Below are 16,962 nucleotides of genomic sequence, written 5' to 3'. Positions count from 1 at the left end.
TGGGGGAGGAACACCACCCTCTCATGGGGCCTAGGGGTGGGGATGAGCTGCCCCTCTTTGGGAAGCCGGTGCGCAATGTTGTTAGACAAGTATCTGGCCTTCCTTAGTCTTTTGATGTGTCCCTCCGTGATGGAGGAGACCATCCACTTGCCTCCCGCTCCGGACATGGCTGGAGAAGGTTGAGGTGGGGTGTGCGAACTTGGGCGCTGGAGCTCGAGTGCGCGGAAATGGATAGGCAAAGGAGGAAGAAGGCGTGGATGAAAAGGTGGATCCTTATCCCCTTATATGGGCGGACGCGACTATGCGCCCCTACCAGCCTGGTAAAACTCGCTTATCTCCCAAGCGCCATAGTCAATGGCGCGGTTGGGTTACCCACACCCGTATTGATGAGAATCCCGGAATAAGGGGACACGATCTCTGCTTTAACAAGACGTGCCAAGGAAACCGCCTCGCTAAACGCGCTGAGGTGGGACAGTAAAATGATTCGAATAAAGACTTGGCCGTGGTGTGATGTCACGCTACGGAATACGTCAGCAGATTAGATTTGTGTAAATATTATTCTCTCTATGGCAATATGTGGAAACTTATTTTGCAGAGCCGGACACTACCTTTGTGTTCAAAATCTTCTATGAAGTACTTGGAGGAGGAACCCGCCTTCCAATGCCAAAGACAATCTGCGCGTCGGACTCGTCGTCATTGAAGCCCGGTTCAGGGGCTACTGAGGGAGTCCTGGATTAGGGGGTGTCCGGATAGCCGGACTATACCTTCGGCCGGACTCCTGGACTATGAAGATACAAGATTGAAGACTTCGTCCCGTGTCCGGAAGGGACTTTCCTTGGCGTGGAAGGCAAGCTTGGCGATACGGATATGTAGATCTCCTACCATTGTAACCGACTCTGTGTAACCCTAGCCCTCTCCGGTGTCTATATAAACCGGAGAGTTTTAGTCCGTAGGACAAACAACAATCATACCATTGGCTAACTTCTAGGGTTTAGCCTCCTTGATCTCGTGGTAGATCTACTCTTGTACTACCCATCTCATCAATATTAATCAAGCAGGACGTAGGGTTTTACCTCCATCAAGAGGGCCCGAACCTGGGTAAAACATCGTGTCCCCTGCCTCATGTTACCATCTGACCTATACGCACAGTTCGGGACCCCCTACCCGAGATCCGCCGGTTTTGACACCGACATTGGGCCTCAATTTTCACTAGTCGTCGATGGGCCTTCAGCAGGCCGAAATGTAGACCGGGCCGTTTTGGGCCCAGTTAGCTCACGGGCCGTTACCAGGCCAAAACATATCTCGAGCCTTAGTTGGCCCACTGATATCATGGGCCTTTAAGAGGCCGAAAGCTTAGCAAAGGCATCAACGGGCCGAATTACGCGACAGGCCTTTAACAGGCCCAAAGTCACGTTGGGCTTAACTGTTGCCACCTTTAGCACGGGCCGTTAGTGGGCCCGATGTCCCGTCGGACCATATATGGCCCATGGGAAGCATGGGCCATTCCCAGGCCGAAAGTCACACCGGGCTGAAATGGGCCCATGTCTACATCAGGCCTCTAACAAGCCGAAAGTCACTGGGCTGTAGTTGGGCCCAAATATTCGGCGAATAATTAACAGGCCAGATCTGGCTTCGGGCCACAAATGGGCCCAAATATTGGGCGAACAATTAACGGGCCATATCTGGCTTTGGGCCGTAAATGGGCCCAAATATTGGGCGAACAATTAACGGGCCAGATCTGGCTTCGGGCCATAAATGGGCCTTTATTAAGCAGGTTGTTATTGGGCTGGCCCACTAGTACCTGATTAAGTTCTACGGGCCTTTGGCTAGGCTGGCCTTTTTAACCTATATGGGCGTCTGTTGGGCCCAGCCACGTGTCGACGTATCATAGGCAGGTCTGCTCCAATGGACGGGCGACATCTGGCCCATTGACGAGCTGACAGGTCTTCCCTTCGGCCAATCAGAATTTTACACGTGGAAATTTCCCATTGGTCAGGGTTGTTAACGGGTTATCGGATCCAAAATCCGACCCGATAGCTTAACGGCGTTCCGTTACGGTGGATGCCACGTGTCGGTCACCCTTGACGAAAGCACTTCTGTGACGTGCGATTTATCATCATGGAAGTGGACACTTCCGTGATGATAATTTTGGTAATGTCATGGAACACTTCTACGACAACATAGGTATGACTATCTTGATTCTGTCATAAAATCGTCATGGATGTACATGCATGACAAAAAGTGCGACCTACTGTGACAAACACGTATCATCACGGAAGTGTATTTTTTTTGTAGTGTCTCCATTCATCGAGTGAGCTAATATCAAATAACCTCTTCTCACCGGCAAGTTTAAAATCATAGTTGAGCTCTTTAATAGCCCAATATGCCTTGTGTTCTAGTTCGAGAGGTAAGTGACATGCTTTTCCATAAACCACTTTATATGGAGACATACCCATAGGATTTTTATATGCAGTTCTATAGGCCCATAATGCATCATCAAGTTTCTTGGACCAATTCTTTCTAGATCTATTAACCGTCTTTTGCAAAATTAATTTGAGCTCTCTATTACTCAATTCTACCTGACCACTAGACCGAGGATGATAAGGAGATGCAATTCTATGATTAACATCATATTTGGCAAGCATTTTACAGAAAGAACCATGAATAAAATGTGAATCACCATCAGTCATTATATATCTAGGGACTCCAAATCTTGGAAAAATAACTTCTTTAAGCATTTTAATAGAAGTGTTATGATCAGCACTACTAGTTGGAATAACTTCTACCCACTTAGTAACGTAATCAACAACAACTAAAATATGTGTATATCCATTAGAGGAAGGAAAGGGTCCCATATAGTCAAAGCCCCAAACATCAAATGTTCAATAACGAGTGAATAATTCATAGGCATTTATTGACGTCTACTAATATTACCAATTCTTTGACATTCATCACAAGATAAGACAAACTTACGGGCATCCTTGAAGAGAGTAGGCCAACAAAAACCAGATTGCAATACCTTATGTGCAGTTCTATCTCCAGCATGGTGTCCTCCATATGCTTTGGAGTGACACTTGCGTAAGATCAATTCATGTTCATGCTCAGGTACACAACGTCTAATAACACCATCTACTCCTTTATAAAGATGTGGGTCATCCCAAAAGTAATGCCTCAAATCATAGAAGAACTTTTTCTTTTGCTGGTATGTGAAACTAGGTGGTATAAACTTAGCAACAATGTAATTAGCATAATCAGCATACCATGGAGCAGTATGAGAAGTATTTATGACATTTAGTTGCTCATCAGGAAAGCTATCATCAATATGTAGTGGGTCATCAAGCACATTTTCTAACCTAGACAAGTTGTCTGCAACAGGGTTCTCAGCTCCCTTTCTATCAACGATATGTAAGTCAAATTCTTGTAGCAAGAGAACCCATCTAATAAGTCTAGGTTTAGCATCTTTCTTTTTCGTAAGATATTTAATAGCAGCATGATCAGTGTGAATAGTTACTTTAGAATCAACAATATAAGGTCTGAACTTATCACTAGCAAATACAACTGCTAAGAATTCTTTTTCAGTAGTAGCATAATTTCTTTGAGCATTGTCTAGGGTTTTACTAGCATATTGAATAACATTTAATTTCTTATCAACTCTTTTCCCTAGAACATCACCTACAGCATAATCACTAGCATCACACATAATTTCAAAGGGTAAATTCCAATCAGGTGGCTGAACAATAGGTGCAGAGATCAATGCTTTCTTAAGTATTTCAAATGCTTCTACACAATCATCATCAAAGAAAAATGGTATGTCTTTTTCTAATAAATTAGTTAGAGGCCAAGAAATTTTTGAGAAGTCCTTAATGAACCTCCTATAAAATCCGGCGTGACCAAGGAAACTTCTTATACCTTTGATGTCCTTGGGACATGGCATCTTTTCAATAGCATCAACCTTGGCTTTATCAACTTCAATACCTCTTTCAGAAACTTTATGCCCCAAGACAATACCTTCATTAACCATAAAGTGGCACTTTTCCCAATTCAGGACAAGATTAGTTTCTTCACATCTCTGCAAAACTCGACCAAGGTTGCTCAAGCAATCATCAAAAGAAGATCCATAGACGGAGAAATCGTCCATGAAAACCTCACAAATCTTTTCATAAAAGTCAGAGAATATAGCCATCATGCATCTTTGAAAGGTAGCAGGTGCATTACATAGACCGAAAGGCATACGTCTATAAGAAAAAGTACCAAAAGGGCAAGTAAAAGTAGTCTTTGATTGATCTTTGGCTAACACAGGTATTTGAGAGAAACCAGAATAACCATCTAGAAAGCAAAAATGTGTATGTTTGGATAGTCTTTCTAGCATTTGATCGATAAAAGGTAAGGGGTAATGATCCTTTTTAGTTGCCTTATTTAATTTGCGGAAATCAATTACCATCCTATAACCTGTAATAATTCTTTGAGGAATCAATTCATCTTTATCATTAGGAACGACAGTAATACCTCCCTTCTTGGGGACACAATGGACAGGACTTACCCACTGACTATCAGCAACGGGATAGATTATACCTGCCTCAAGGAGCTTTAGTATTTCTTTTCTTGCCACTTCTTTCATTTTAGGATTCAGCCGTCGTTGATGATCACGATCTGGTTTAGCATCTTCTTCCAAATTAATTTTATGTTGGCATAGAGTGGGACTAATGCCCTTAAGATCATCAAGAGTATACCCAATAGCAGCACGGTGCTTCTTCAGAGTTTTCAATAATCTCTCTTCCTCATGCTCTGAAAGTTTAGCACTAATAATAATAGGATATATCTTTTTCTCATCAAGATAAGCATATTTAAGAGTATCAGGTAACGGTTTTAGCTCAAACACGGGATCACCCTTGGGTGGAGGTGGATCCCCTAAGATTTCAACAGGTAAATTGTTTTTCAAAATAGGTTCCTGTTTAAAGAATACTTCATCTATTTCCCTTCTTTCATTCATAAACATGTCATTTTCATGGTCTAGCAAATCTTGTTCTAAAGGATCACTAGGAGGTACGTCAATAGAAGCAAGACCAATAATTTCATCATTACTAGGTAACTCTTCTTCATGGTGTTGTCTACTAAACATAGAGAAATTAAATTCATGAGTCATATCATCTAAACCGATAGTAACAACATCCCTTTTGCAATCTATGGTAGCATTAACAGTGTTCAGGAAGGGTCTACCAAATATAATGGGACAAAAGCTATCTTGTGGGGAACCAAGAACAAGAAAATCAGCAGGATATTTAGTTTTCCCACACAAGACTTCAACATTTCTAACAATTCCCATTGGTGAAATGGTATCTCTATTGGCAAGTTTAATTGTGACATCAATATCTTCTATCTCAGCAGGTGCAATATCATGCATAATTTCTTTGTATAAGGGATAAGGTATAGCTCTAGCACTAGCACCCATATCACATAAGCCATGATAACAATGATCTCCTATTTTAACAGAAATAACAGGCATGCCAACCACAGGTCTGTTTTTATCTTTAGCACAAGGTTTAGCAATTCTAGCAGTCTCATCAAGGAAATGAATAACATGCCCATCAATATTATCAAACAAGAGATCTTTAACAATAGCAATACCAGGTTCAACTTTAATTTGCTCATGAGGTGTATAAGTTTTAATATTGCTTTTACGAACCATAGTTGAAGCTTTAGCATGATCCTTTATCCTAACAGGAAAAGGTGGTTTCTCGACATAAGAAGTAGGAACAATAGGATCATTATAAGTGACAACCTTTTCTTCAACTTTAATAGGTGCAGCTACTTTTACTTCTATGGGAGGATGATATTTAAACCACTTCTCCTTGGGTAGATCAACATAAGTAGCAAAAGATTCACAGAAAGACGCTACTATCTCAGAATCAAGTCCATATTTAGTGCTAAATTTACGAAAAATATTGGTATCCATAAAAGATTTAACACAATCAAACCTAGGTGTCATACCTGTCTCATTACCTTTGTCGAGGTACCAATCTTCAGAGTTGCGTTTAATTCTTTCCAATAAATCCCATTTGAATTCAATAGTCTTCATCATAAAAGAGCCAGCACAAGAAGTATCAAGCATGGTGTGATTGCTATCAGAAAGCCGAGCATAAATTTTTTGAATAATCATTTCTCTTGAGAGCTCATGATTGGGGCATGAATATAACATTGATTTAAGCCTCCCCAAATCTTGAGCGATGCTTTCTCCTTCGCGTGGCCAAAAATTATATATATAATTGCGATCACGATGAACAAGATGCATAGGATAAAACTTCTCATGAAATTCCAATTTCAATCGTTTGTAATTCCATGACCCCATATCATCACATAGCCTATACCATGTCGATGCATCTCCCTTCAAAGATAAAGGGAAGACCTTCTTCTTAACAACATCTCTGGGTACACCTGCAAGCTTAAATAATCCACAAACTTCATCCACATATATTAGATGCTCATCACGACGCTTTGTTCCATCTCCTAAAAAGGATTAGCTAGCAGTTTTTCTATCATACCCGAAGGGATTTCAAAGCAGACATTTTCAGTAGGTTCAGTAGGTTGAGGAGCAAATCTTTGCTCTACTGGTCGGGGTGAAGATACCCCAAACAAGCCCCTCAGAGGATTACTTTCCATAGTAACAAGTGACAGTAAATTTCAGCACACTATATAAATTTTTCCTTACCAAATTCCACCTACCAAAGGCACTTCACTCCCCGGCAACGACGCCAGAAAAGAGTCTTGATGACCCACAAGTATAGGGGATCTATCATAGTCCTTTCGATAAGTAAGAGTGTCGAATCCAATGAGGAGTAGAAGGAAATGATAAGCGGTGTCCAGCAAGGTATTCTCTGCAAGTACTAAAATAAGTGGTAACAAATAGTTTTGTGATAGGATAATTTGTAACGAGCAACAAGTAAGAAAAGTAAATAAAGTGCAGCAATGTGGCCCAATCCTTTTTGTAGCAAAGGACAAGCCTGGACAAACTCTTACAGAGAAAAGCGCTCCCGAGGACACATGGGAATATCATCAAGCTAGTTTTCATCACGCTCATATGATTCGCGTTCGGTACTTTGATAATTTGGCATGTGGGTGGACCGGTGCTTGGGTACTGTCCTTACTTGGACAAGCATCCCACTTATGATTAACCTCTATTGAAAGCATCCACAACTACAACAAAAGTATTAAGGTAAACCTAACCATAGCATGAAACATATGGATCCAAATCAGCCCCTTACGAAGCAACGCATAAACTAGGGTTTAAGCTTCTGTCACTCTAGCAACCCATCATCTACTTATTACTTCCCAATGCCTTCCTCTAGGCCCAAATAATGGTGAAGTGTCATGTAGTCGACGTTCACATGACACCACTAGAGGAGAGACAACATACATCTCATCAAAATATCGAACGAATACCAAATTCACATGACTACTAATAGCAAGACTTCTCCCATGTCCTCAGGAACAAACATAACTACTCACAAAGCATAAACATGTTCATAATCAGAGGGGTATTAATATGCATATAGGATCTGAAAATATGATCTTCCACCAATTAAACCAACTAGCATCAACTACAAGGAGTAATTAACACTACTAGCAACCTACGAGCACCAATCCCGGACTTGGAGACAAGAATTGGATACAAGAGATGAACTAGGATTTTGAGAGGAGATGGTGCTGATGAAGATGTTGATGGAGATTGCCCTCTCTCGATGAGAGGAGCGTTGGTGATGACGATGGCGATGATTTCCCCCTCCAGGAGGGAAGTTTCCCCGGCAGAACAGCTCCACCAGAGCCCTAGATTGGTTCCGCCAAGGTTCTGCCTCGTGGCGGCAGAGTTTCGTCCGAGAAGATGGCTTGTTATTTTTTCTCATCAAAAGACCTCATATAGCAGAAGATGGACGTCGGAGGGCCACGAGGGGGCCCACGAGGTAGGGGGCGCGCCCAGGGAGTAGGGCGCGCCCCCACCTTCGTGGGTAGGGTGTGCCCCCTTGGTGAACATCTTGCACTCAATATTTATTATATATATTCTAAAATTGACTTTCGTGGAGTTTCAGGACTTTTGGAGTTGTGCAGAATAGGTCTATAAAATTTGCTCCTTTTCCAGCCTAGAATCCCAGCTGCCGGCATTCTCCCTCTTTATGTAAACCTTGTAAAATAAGAGAGAATAGGCATAAGTATTGTGACATGATGTGTAATAACAGCCCATAATGCAATAAATATCGATATAAAAGCATGATGCAAAATGGACGTATCAGCTGTCGCCGCTGGGCATGGCCAGCGGTGCGAATAGTAGGGGGCGGTGAGGCCTCTGCGGCAGCACAGCCGGCCACGGGAGGCAGGAGCATGCGGCATGACCGACGCTGCTTTGGGCAGCTGGAGCAAGAAGACCAGAGGTTGAAGAAGCACTACGGCCGTTGGATGGACATCGTACGGTCACTGGAGCTAGAATCGTTCATATTGACTAAGTTGACAAAGCACTCCGTCCCCGTCAACTTAGTAGGCCCACAAGTCAGCCTCCCACCAAGGTGGGTCTCAACTAGCAGGGGGAGTATTCATTTTTGTGCGTATTAAGGAGGCACCTCCGGTGGGTCCGAGTTGATAGCGAGGGGAACGTTTTTTTCGCGAAATACGTTGGCCCGTCCGGTGGGTCCTAGCAGTCAGGGGGAAACATTTTTTCACAAAATACGGTGGCCCGTCCGGTGGGTCCCTGCTGTCAGGTGGGGGAATAATTATTTTTCGCGTAATAAGGAGGCACTTCCTTGCGGCTGTCGTGGACCCAACTGTCATCCTCTCCACATACAGTACTCTTCCGATGGAAGTCGTTCCTTGATCACGTTGACCACGCCGCGCCGAGAGCACCAGGGCGGTGGACGACGGCGAGGCCTAGGAAAGGGATGACGCGGAGGCGGGGAAGACGCGACAGTGGATGCCCACACGGAGAGGAGTACGAGGGTTCACTGGTTCGGCTGCGGTGTGAGGCTGCCATCACCGCAGAATAATAGGGGGTGTGGGTGAGTGGAGGGATGCCCTGGCCAACGGTGGGAGTAGTAGGGGGCAGTGAGGCCCGCGCGGCAGCACAGCCGGCCACGGGAGGCAGGAGCAGGCGGCACGACCGGCGCTACTTTGGGCCGCTGGAGCAAGAAGACCAGAGGTTGAAGAAGCACGATGACCGTTGGATGGACATCGGACGGTCACTACAGCTAGAATCGTTTATATTGACTAAGTTGACAAAGCCCTTGGTACGCGTCCACTTAGTAGGCCCATAGGTCAGCTTCCGAAACGGTGCGCTCCAGATGTCAGGGGGAGGAATCATTTTTTGCGCGGGTGAAACTAGAATATCCGAGATTGAAGAAGAAGCACGACATTCGTTGGATGGACATCCAATCGCCACTGCTGCTAGAACCGTGTGTTGACTATAAGTTGACAAAGCCTTGCATACGCGTCAACTTTTTTTTGAGGGGATGCGTCAACTTAGTAAGGCCACAAGTGTGTGGCAGAGAACTCATATCCCATTTGATATTTGTAAGAATGTGCAACCAATTTTTGAATTTTAATGGAATTTACTACAGCCCATTTACAGTTTGTTAAAAGTATAGCTCATTTCAACCAGCCGTTCAAAACAGAATTCAATAAATTTCCCACATTTTGATGGGATCCAAAAATATTTTTATCCCAAAATTTCTAGTCATATTAAATACAATTTCAATATAAATTTATATTACGTAAAAATCCAACGAAACATTGCGCTCGCAACAATTAATGAAATTAAAATTTTCAATATCCAAAAATAATATTTTATAAAGTAATTGCATGTTTGGTGCATTTTTTATAGTCACTGCCCAGTTTTTATAATTGCATCCCATTTATTATTTCTTAAAGCCCATTTTCTTGTTAAGCCTAATGCATCCCTCCTAGGAAAGATTTGCAGCCCAGCGGGGCGAAGAATAACAACTTGACCTTTCCTAGGTATTCCTAAAAAAAGTATAGCTGGGCTAGCCATTTTCAGCTTGGAAAAAATTAAGATCTGGGTTGGATATACGGCCTGGGCTAGACGGGCCACAGCCCGCCCAGTTAATAGCTGCAACGATGTTTTCGTTGTTGTTCAGAGGAGAAAAATTAATATCTGGGCTAAACATCGCTCAAGAAAAACTCTGCAGTGCTCACACCTCAAAAACACAAATACTGCTCGAGCTGCTTGGTCCCAGCTGTCGGTCGCTTCTTGTGCAATTCTCTCGTTTATTGACTACATAGGTTGACAATGGTGTGGGACCGTGATGTGAGGAAGCCAGGAGGAAGCTAAAAAAATTATAGTTTTATATACTAATAAGGAGGCACTTGCGTACGTGCGGCTATGGCCCTGGTGGGGCCCCACTGTCATCCTCTCCAAGTAAAGTCATCTCCTCATCCTCATGTCCGTTGACCATGTTGACAACGCGAGACGGCAGCGCCACGGTGAACACAACAACTCGAAGGACGATGGAGAGGGCCTCGCGGGCCCTACAGATGGTCTGATACAGCGCCCGCTGCTCATTTGGGAAGCCAGGATCATAGGGCCACATGTCTGCGACGATATTGTCGTTCACTTGTTCACTGGTGCTCGTTGAGGAGATAGAGGTTGCAGCACAGGTCCTCCTACGCTGGTAGCTCTTCCGCCATTAGGGCGTCGAAGTGCGGCCGCACCTGCTCTATGGTGAACATGGCATGAACCGGCTTGGACAGTGGCGCCGGCTCCTGGTCGGAAGCTACGCCCATCGTCTGATTGTCGCCGCTCAGCTCGGCGAGGTAGCTGGCGAGCCAGCATGTCCGGCTGCTGGACCGACCCGCTGCCAAGCACGAGTTTGACTGCCCTGGCCCACCCAGACCGCTTCCCTCGCCCGCGCGCGCTTTCCGCCCGAAACGGTCAGCGCCGCCCGCCCCGCTTCCCGGTGCATGCGATTGCTCCGCCTTCAAACGACACAAGTGCCGTCCGTCCGCCTTCTGCCGCCCACATTAATGATACACGGTTGCCGAGGCGGCTACTCTGGCGCCACACTTCCGTCCCTCCGCTGCCCACCATTGCTATATAAACTGCTGCGCTGGCCATAGCCGCAGTCATCCGCATCTGTTCCTATTCTCCTGTCCACACCACTACTGCTCACCATGGCTTCCTCGTGCTCCAGCGCTCTTTGGGACAGACGGATGACAGAACACAAGGAAATGGCAGCCATTGCTGCCGATTGGCTGGCCGGCAGGCAGCCAGAGGACGACGACGTCCCAATGGAGAACATGGTAGTCGACGATCCGGCGCCAACCCCCTCCTCCGCGCCATCCTCGCCGGTGCATTGCACCATGACCATCGGCGAGGCCCATGCCCAATATATGGACACGGTGAGGCAAAAGCATGAGGAGCAGGCCGACGCCGCCTACAACCACCATCTCCTCCAGGAGCACCTGCAGGCGGAGGAGCAGATTGCCGCGGAGCGGGCGGAGCAGGAGGCGTTGCTCGGTGCCCAATAGGCATCTGGGCCACATGTCAGTTATGCAACTGCACCTGCAGTTAAGTCATTGAAGCTTCTGTTCGGCTCAGCCAGACACAGGTGGGTAGCTTCGGTTAATTAATTATACCTCCAGCGCACCCCTTTTTAGTTGAAGAATGTATGAAATGCAATGAAATCCGGCATGTTTATATGAAATCCAACCGTGTATGAATGAATTTATTTCGATTAGTTCGAATTCTTGTATCACTGGCATTGGATGAAAATGCAAAACAATACGTACTAGCTTTATTCCCAGGGTGATCACCTCGTTTGCAGCAGTTTCACATGTACTCCTTCCGGTCCTTCCTAGTCTGGATACAAGTTTTGTCTGCAGTCAAAGTATCTATACTTTGACCAATCTTATAAAAAAGTATGCACTTTCACAATGTGCGAAGTAAAAAGGAACAGAAGGAGAACAAAGAGTTTGAGCAGCTTTTTAGCGTTCCTATACATTGCAATCAAACACACATGCCTGGCAATTCATAGAGAACATTCAAAGGAATCAATGATTATGCATCTCAGCGATTCACATGTCAGAGCCAATATTTACTTCACAACTAAAGAATGAAGAAAAAATGGATCGACGCTGCTGACAGCAAAGGGCGTCCCATTTGAAAATATCAAACGCATGTCTTCTTGCTAAAATCAATGAGAAAAAATTGACAAGGTTTTCCCATGCCAAAATATCAAATGCCCATGATTGTGGAATGGGCAGGGTTTGCCATCAGTTCGGACATTGACATGGCACCTCGTGCTAAATAAACCAGCTGTTCTTTTTGTCCAGTTCCACCAAAATCAACCAAATTCACGCGTAGCTTGTATGATTTCGCCCTTATATGTTGCAACGCCTTGAACTTATCGACACCTCCTTTCTTGTGGTGGAAATGAATGATTTGATGTATTCATGAACATTTTGTGTAGTTCCCATTGAAATAAAGCTGAGAACCCCTGTTTGCACAAATACAAAAAAGTGATTAGTATAAAGCAAACTGTACTATGAATTGACAGTTTAAACAGGCACCTACATGGTCCATGTAGAGCACACTTTTAGAAAAATGGAACTCACCGGAAAGAATCCTAGAACAACATTGTACTCGCGCATCACAACAAGAAAATGGAGATTTGTCAGTCCTTCTGAGCTGAAGTTAGTTTGGTCTTGTGGGGGGTAATGTAACCATCCTTCAACTGCTCCTTCTGATGAGAAGATAGACATGGCTTCTTCATCCTGGCATAATCGGAACTAGTCACTTCACGTACTCCATATTCTTCTTCAGAGGAGGATGATCCTGTTGTGCAAAGACAAGAGGATAACTAAATGCTAGCATCCCTGTTTGCTCGAAAAAAGGAAAGGAAATATTTAAAACAACATAGATGAAGCACTTCTCAAGGACAATACCACTTTTTGACGACAGTATCTAAACAGTAGCACAACACCAATAGAGATGACAAAGCTCAATCATATGGATGAAATCAGTGGGCGAGTACCAACCTTTGTTAGGAGGCTTATTGTGTAGAGCATACAGATGAAGCACTTCTCCGGAACCATCTGTTGCTATCTACTATGGTGGCCATGCTTACTATATACTCCTCGATTAGATTAATGTTTCCAACATCTTCTTGTGCAGTTCCACTAAAATATATTGTATCTTCAAAGAAGATCACTGTTTGCACAAGTAGAGATAATTACGTATTACATTAAGAGTGGCATCAAATCAGTGGCAAAACAATTGCTCGTTCCAGCCATAGCAATAAATTAAAATGCAAGGCTATATCATTACTTGTGTCATCACAGTTCCAGTGCTTCATTACAGCACTAGGAGTTGATTTTTGTTTTTCTTCCTCTTGTTCTTCCCCTTCATCACTTGGTTCAATAACAGGCAAGCTTCACCTTCAATGTAAGATTTAGCATGTCAATTAGGTTGCACAAGTATAACACTAAACAATGACATTAATTTTCTGATGGAAGTGGCAAAATACAGGCCAACAGTTGTGAAATATCCTTATCTTACCCCAATGGTATATTGCGGTGCACATACAGATTGGAAGTCTTGTCTTCATTTGTGCAGTTCACTAAAATCAAGCAACATTATCGTAGAAGTAGCACAACATATGAAAGCACACTGCAGAATCATGTGAAAGAAGGCTAGTACTGACCTCTCATGACACGGAATTCAAACAACTCACAAGAAGAAGATCTGAACCAAATTTGCCAACATGGATAGGAAGTAAGATCTCCTCTTGTGCAGTTCCATTAAGATCAAGCAATCAAGCAACGTTGTCGGTGTAACACTTTGGTTGAACTGCACAAAACACTCTTAAAACAAAAAGTGTTTTGTGCAGTGCAACAAAAGGTCACAATGGCAACGAGGTGAAGTAGATAACCCTGTTTAAACAGAGGTGCAAAGGAAACAATTAGTGGTCAATAACGATGGATGACACAGAAGCCAACAAAAAGAAGCATCTACCTTATCTAAATGGGAAAGAAAGCAAGACAGTAGCATTTCTCCAACGGTGGCATTGATTAATATTAACAAAGAGATTATAATAACAATAAAATTCGTTAAACATGTAATTTGCTTTTAACTGTGGCATTGCATCAATTTTCCGGCGGCATTATTAGAGGGTGCTATTTACAGGGACATTTTGGTGGAGGGACTAAAAAACTCCGTGTCAGTCCCATCTAAACCAAACAGGAGGGACTTTTAGGGACTAAAAGTGGGCATTTGGGACTAAAGAAAGAAGACCCCGAGTGTCGGGGATATACCCCGTGGTATGATCCGGCCGGCGTTATAACCCGGCTGAGACTTAGTAAACCGGATGACAGTTAAGACAGATAGTTAAGACAGACAGTTAAGACAGATGGCTAAGACGGACGGTAAACCGGCGGATGGTAAACCGGCAGGTGTTACGGCAGGTGGTAAACCGACAGGTGTTAAGGCAGGCGGTAAACCGGTTGGTGTTAAGTCAGACGGTAAACTGGCAGGTTGTTAAACTAGCTGGCAGTTAAGACAGACAGGTAAAACAGGCAGTTAACCCAGACGGTAAACCGACAGGTTGTTAAATCGGCTCACAGTTAAGACAGGAGTTAAGTCAGATGATAACTCAGCAGACAATCATAAACCGGCAGACCATCTTAAACCGGCACCAGTTATAACCCGACAGACAGTGATAACTGGGTTGCCAGGAGTTATGAAGCCCGAGACGTTATGAAGCCCAAGATGTTAAGAAGCCCATGAAGAGAAGTCATAATAGTTAAGTATTAAAGTCCGAGTTGAACTCTACATGTAACCCACCCCTTCAACTTATATAAGGAGGGGAAGGGCTCCCCAAAGAGGGACAAGTAAGAAGAAACAATCTTAAGGGTTAGGGTTAACTGGGAGAGCCGGTTTAGGGCGACTTCCTCATGATCATAATGAGATCTAGCCACAAACAACATGTAGGGCTATTACCGGATGATGTTTCCCGGGGCCCGAAGCTGTCTAAATCCCTCTCTTGTGTTGCGTCTCTCGATTCCGCTCAACCCCTCTCAAGCTACCACATAGATGCGTTGGCGTTATGACTAAGTGCTCACACTAGGACATCTGCCATGGCGATTCCACGATAGTTGGCTCCCACCATGGGGCTCACGCATGATGGTGTTGAGTTCTTGGAGGGATTTTTCTAAGGGATCGAGAAGTTCGTATTTTCTCGAACAAAAAGCACCGGTTATGAAGAATCTCCATCAGCACCGAATTCGTCAGCCGGGTCAGCCAGCACGCAAAGATCTACGTCATCGATGGACGGTTAGGAATGATGTGTACAAGATCGAGATAAAGATTTCAGGGTTGCACCCTAACCAACCGATGTTACGCTGGGACGGACAGGAAAAAGTCTGCGGTGGTGGTTCTGTCCGATCCGCCGGGTTGTGGCCAATCCACCTCTCGATGTCTGTTCCAAGGCGGTTTATTAAACTCCAGCCTCCTGCCTCGACTCGTTCTGAACTAGTGTAGATGCTGATTCTACAAACGAATCACTTGAACCAATGGAGATTGACTCTAGCGATGGAAAGAATTCCAAACAAAAAGGGAGACACACACGTGAGTCTGGGTACAAGACAAAGGAAGCCAGAACCCGAATCCAATTAGAAGAGATTAATTATTGCTAGTACTAGCACTAGCACGGTTTACAAAAGAAAGGGGACCACGATCCAGAGACGGGGATGACCCGGATTTTTCAAACTGCTATGGCCACACAGCCTCGACGACTCGGATTTCTCCTCTACGGTGTGGTGCGTGCCTCGCTACGCCAGTCCGTCTTCGCCTGCGCCACGCCTGGCGGCCGGAGCATTGCCAACCTGCCGCACCTTCAAGCCACCCCGCATCAAGCACCAGGTCGTCTCCTCCGCCGCTGGGTTAATGGCCGCCACCTTTACAGTGTTGAGCCGCCTCAAGCCCTTGTTGACCTCTCTTGTGTCCTCGAGCGCCCGGCCGACTCTGGCCTCTTCTGTCTCGATCCACGCGATGCCCGGCAGCCCACCGGTTTACCTGCCCCCAGCTAAAATCAACAAAGCCGCGTCCCATCTCTGCTGGCCTCGTGCCTTTCAAGCCGTCCATTCACCTCCACCTCCAACATGGAGGCCGCAACCCGCTCATCACTGCCGGCTCACCTTGCGCCTGTGCCGCCCTGACCGGAGTGGATGAAGACGGCGCCGCTCCTGAACCGCCGATCGCACACCCTCATCTCTACAGCCGCGAGCCCGCCTTGGCTGCTCCAACCCGCCGGTTTCAGCTGTGCCTCCAACCTGCCGGTCTGCGGTCCTCCGAGTTACTACATCCGCGGTCCCGTTAAGCCGCCGAGCTGGTTCGCTTCTGGACCGGCTGCCTGCTTCACCACCTCCGCGAGCAGCGCGACAGGTCGCCGGTTTCCACCTCCGCTGCCTCGCCCCGCCAGTCAAACGCCGTTCGAGGGCCGCTGCTGGCTTGCTCTACTGATTCAAACCGCAGCCGGTTTGTCCATCCACTTCGCCATGCTGTGGGCTACCGCCGCACGTCGACTCGCCAAGGCCCTGCCCGCGAGTCACCATCGAGTCATCAAACATCAGAGGATCAAATTACCTTATACCCTTCAAATTGCCTGGTCAAACCGCCTCATCGACCGGCCTCCGAGGCCTCGAGCCGGTTCCGCCCCGCTGGGTCACCTCTGCCCAACACCAACCTGCTGCTCCGTCCCGGCCGCCGGTTTATGTGCCTCCAAGCTTCCCGCGGTAGAGCCAAAGCCTCCGGCAAGCCGTTCGTTTCCGCCTCGCCGCTGCCGCGAGTCACCACGCCTCACCACCCGATGCTCCTGCCCCATCACCGACGGCTCTGCCCTCTCCACGTGACCCGCTCAGGCCAGTTCTGTCGTGCCTCGTCCCATTGTCGAGCCGCCGCAACCGCGCTTG

The sequence above is a fragment of the Triticum urartu genome, chromosome 5 (genome assembly GCF_003073215.2).
Source record: "Triticum urartu cultivar G1812 chromosome 5, Tu2.1, whole genome shotgun sequence".
Classification (NCBI taxonomy): domain Eukaryota; kingdom Viridiplantae; phylum Streptophyta; class Magnoliopsida; order Poales; family Poaceae; genus Triticum; species Triticum urartu.
The sequence above is the reverse complement of the archived record's forward strand: the minus strand, read 5'-3'. Positions refer to the sequence as shown.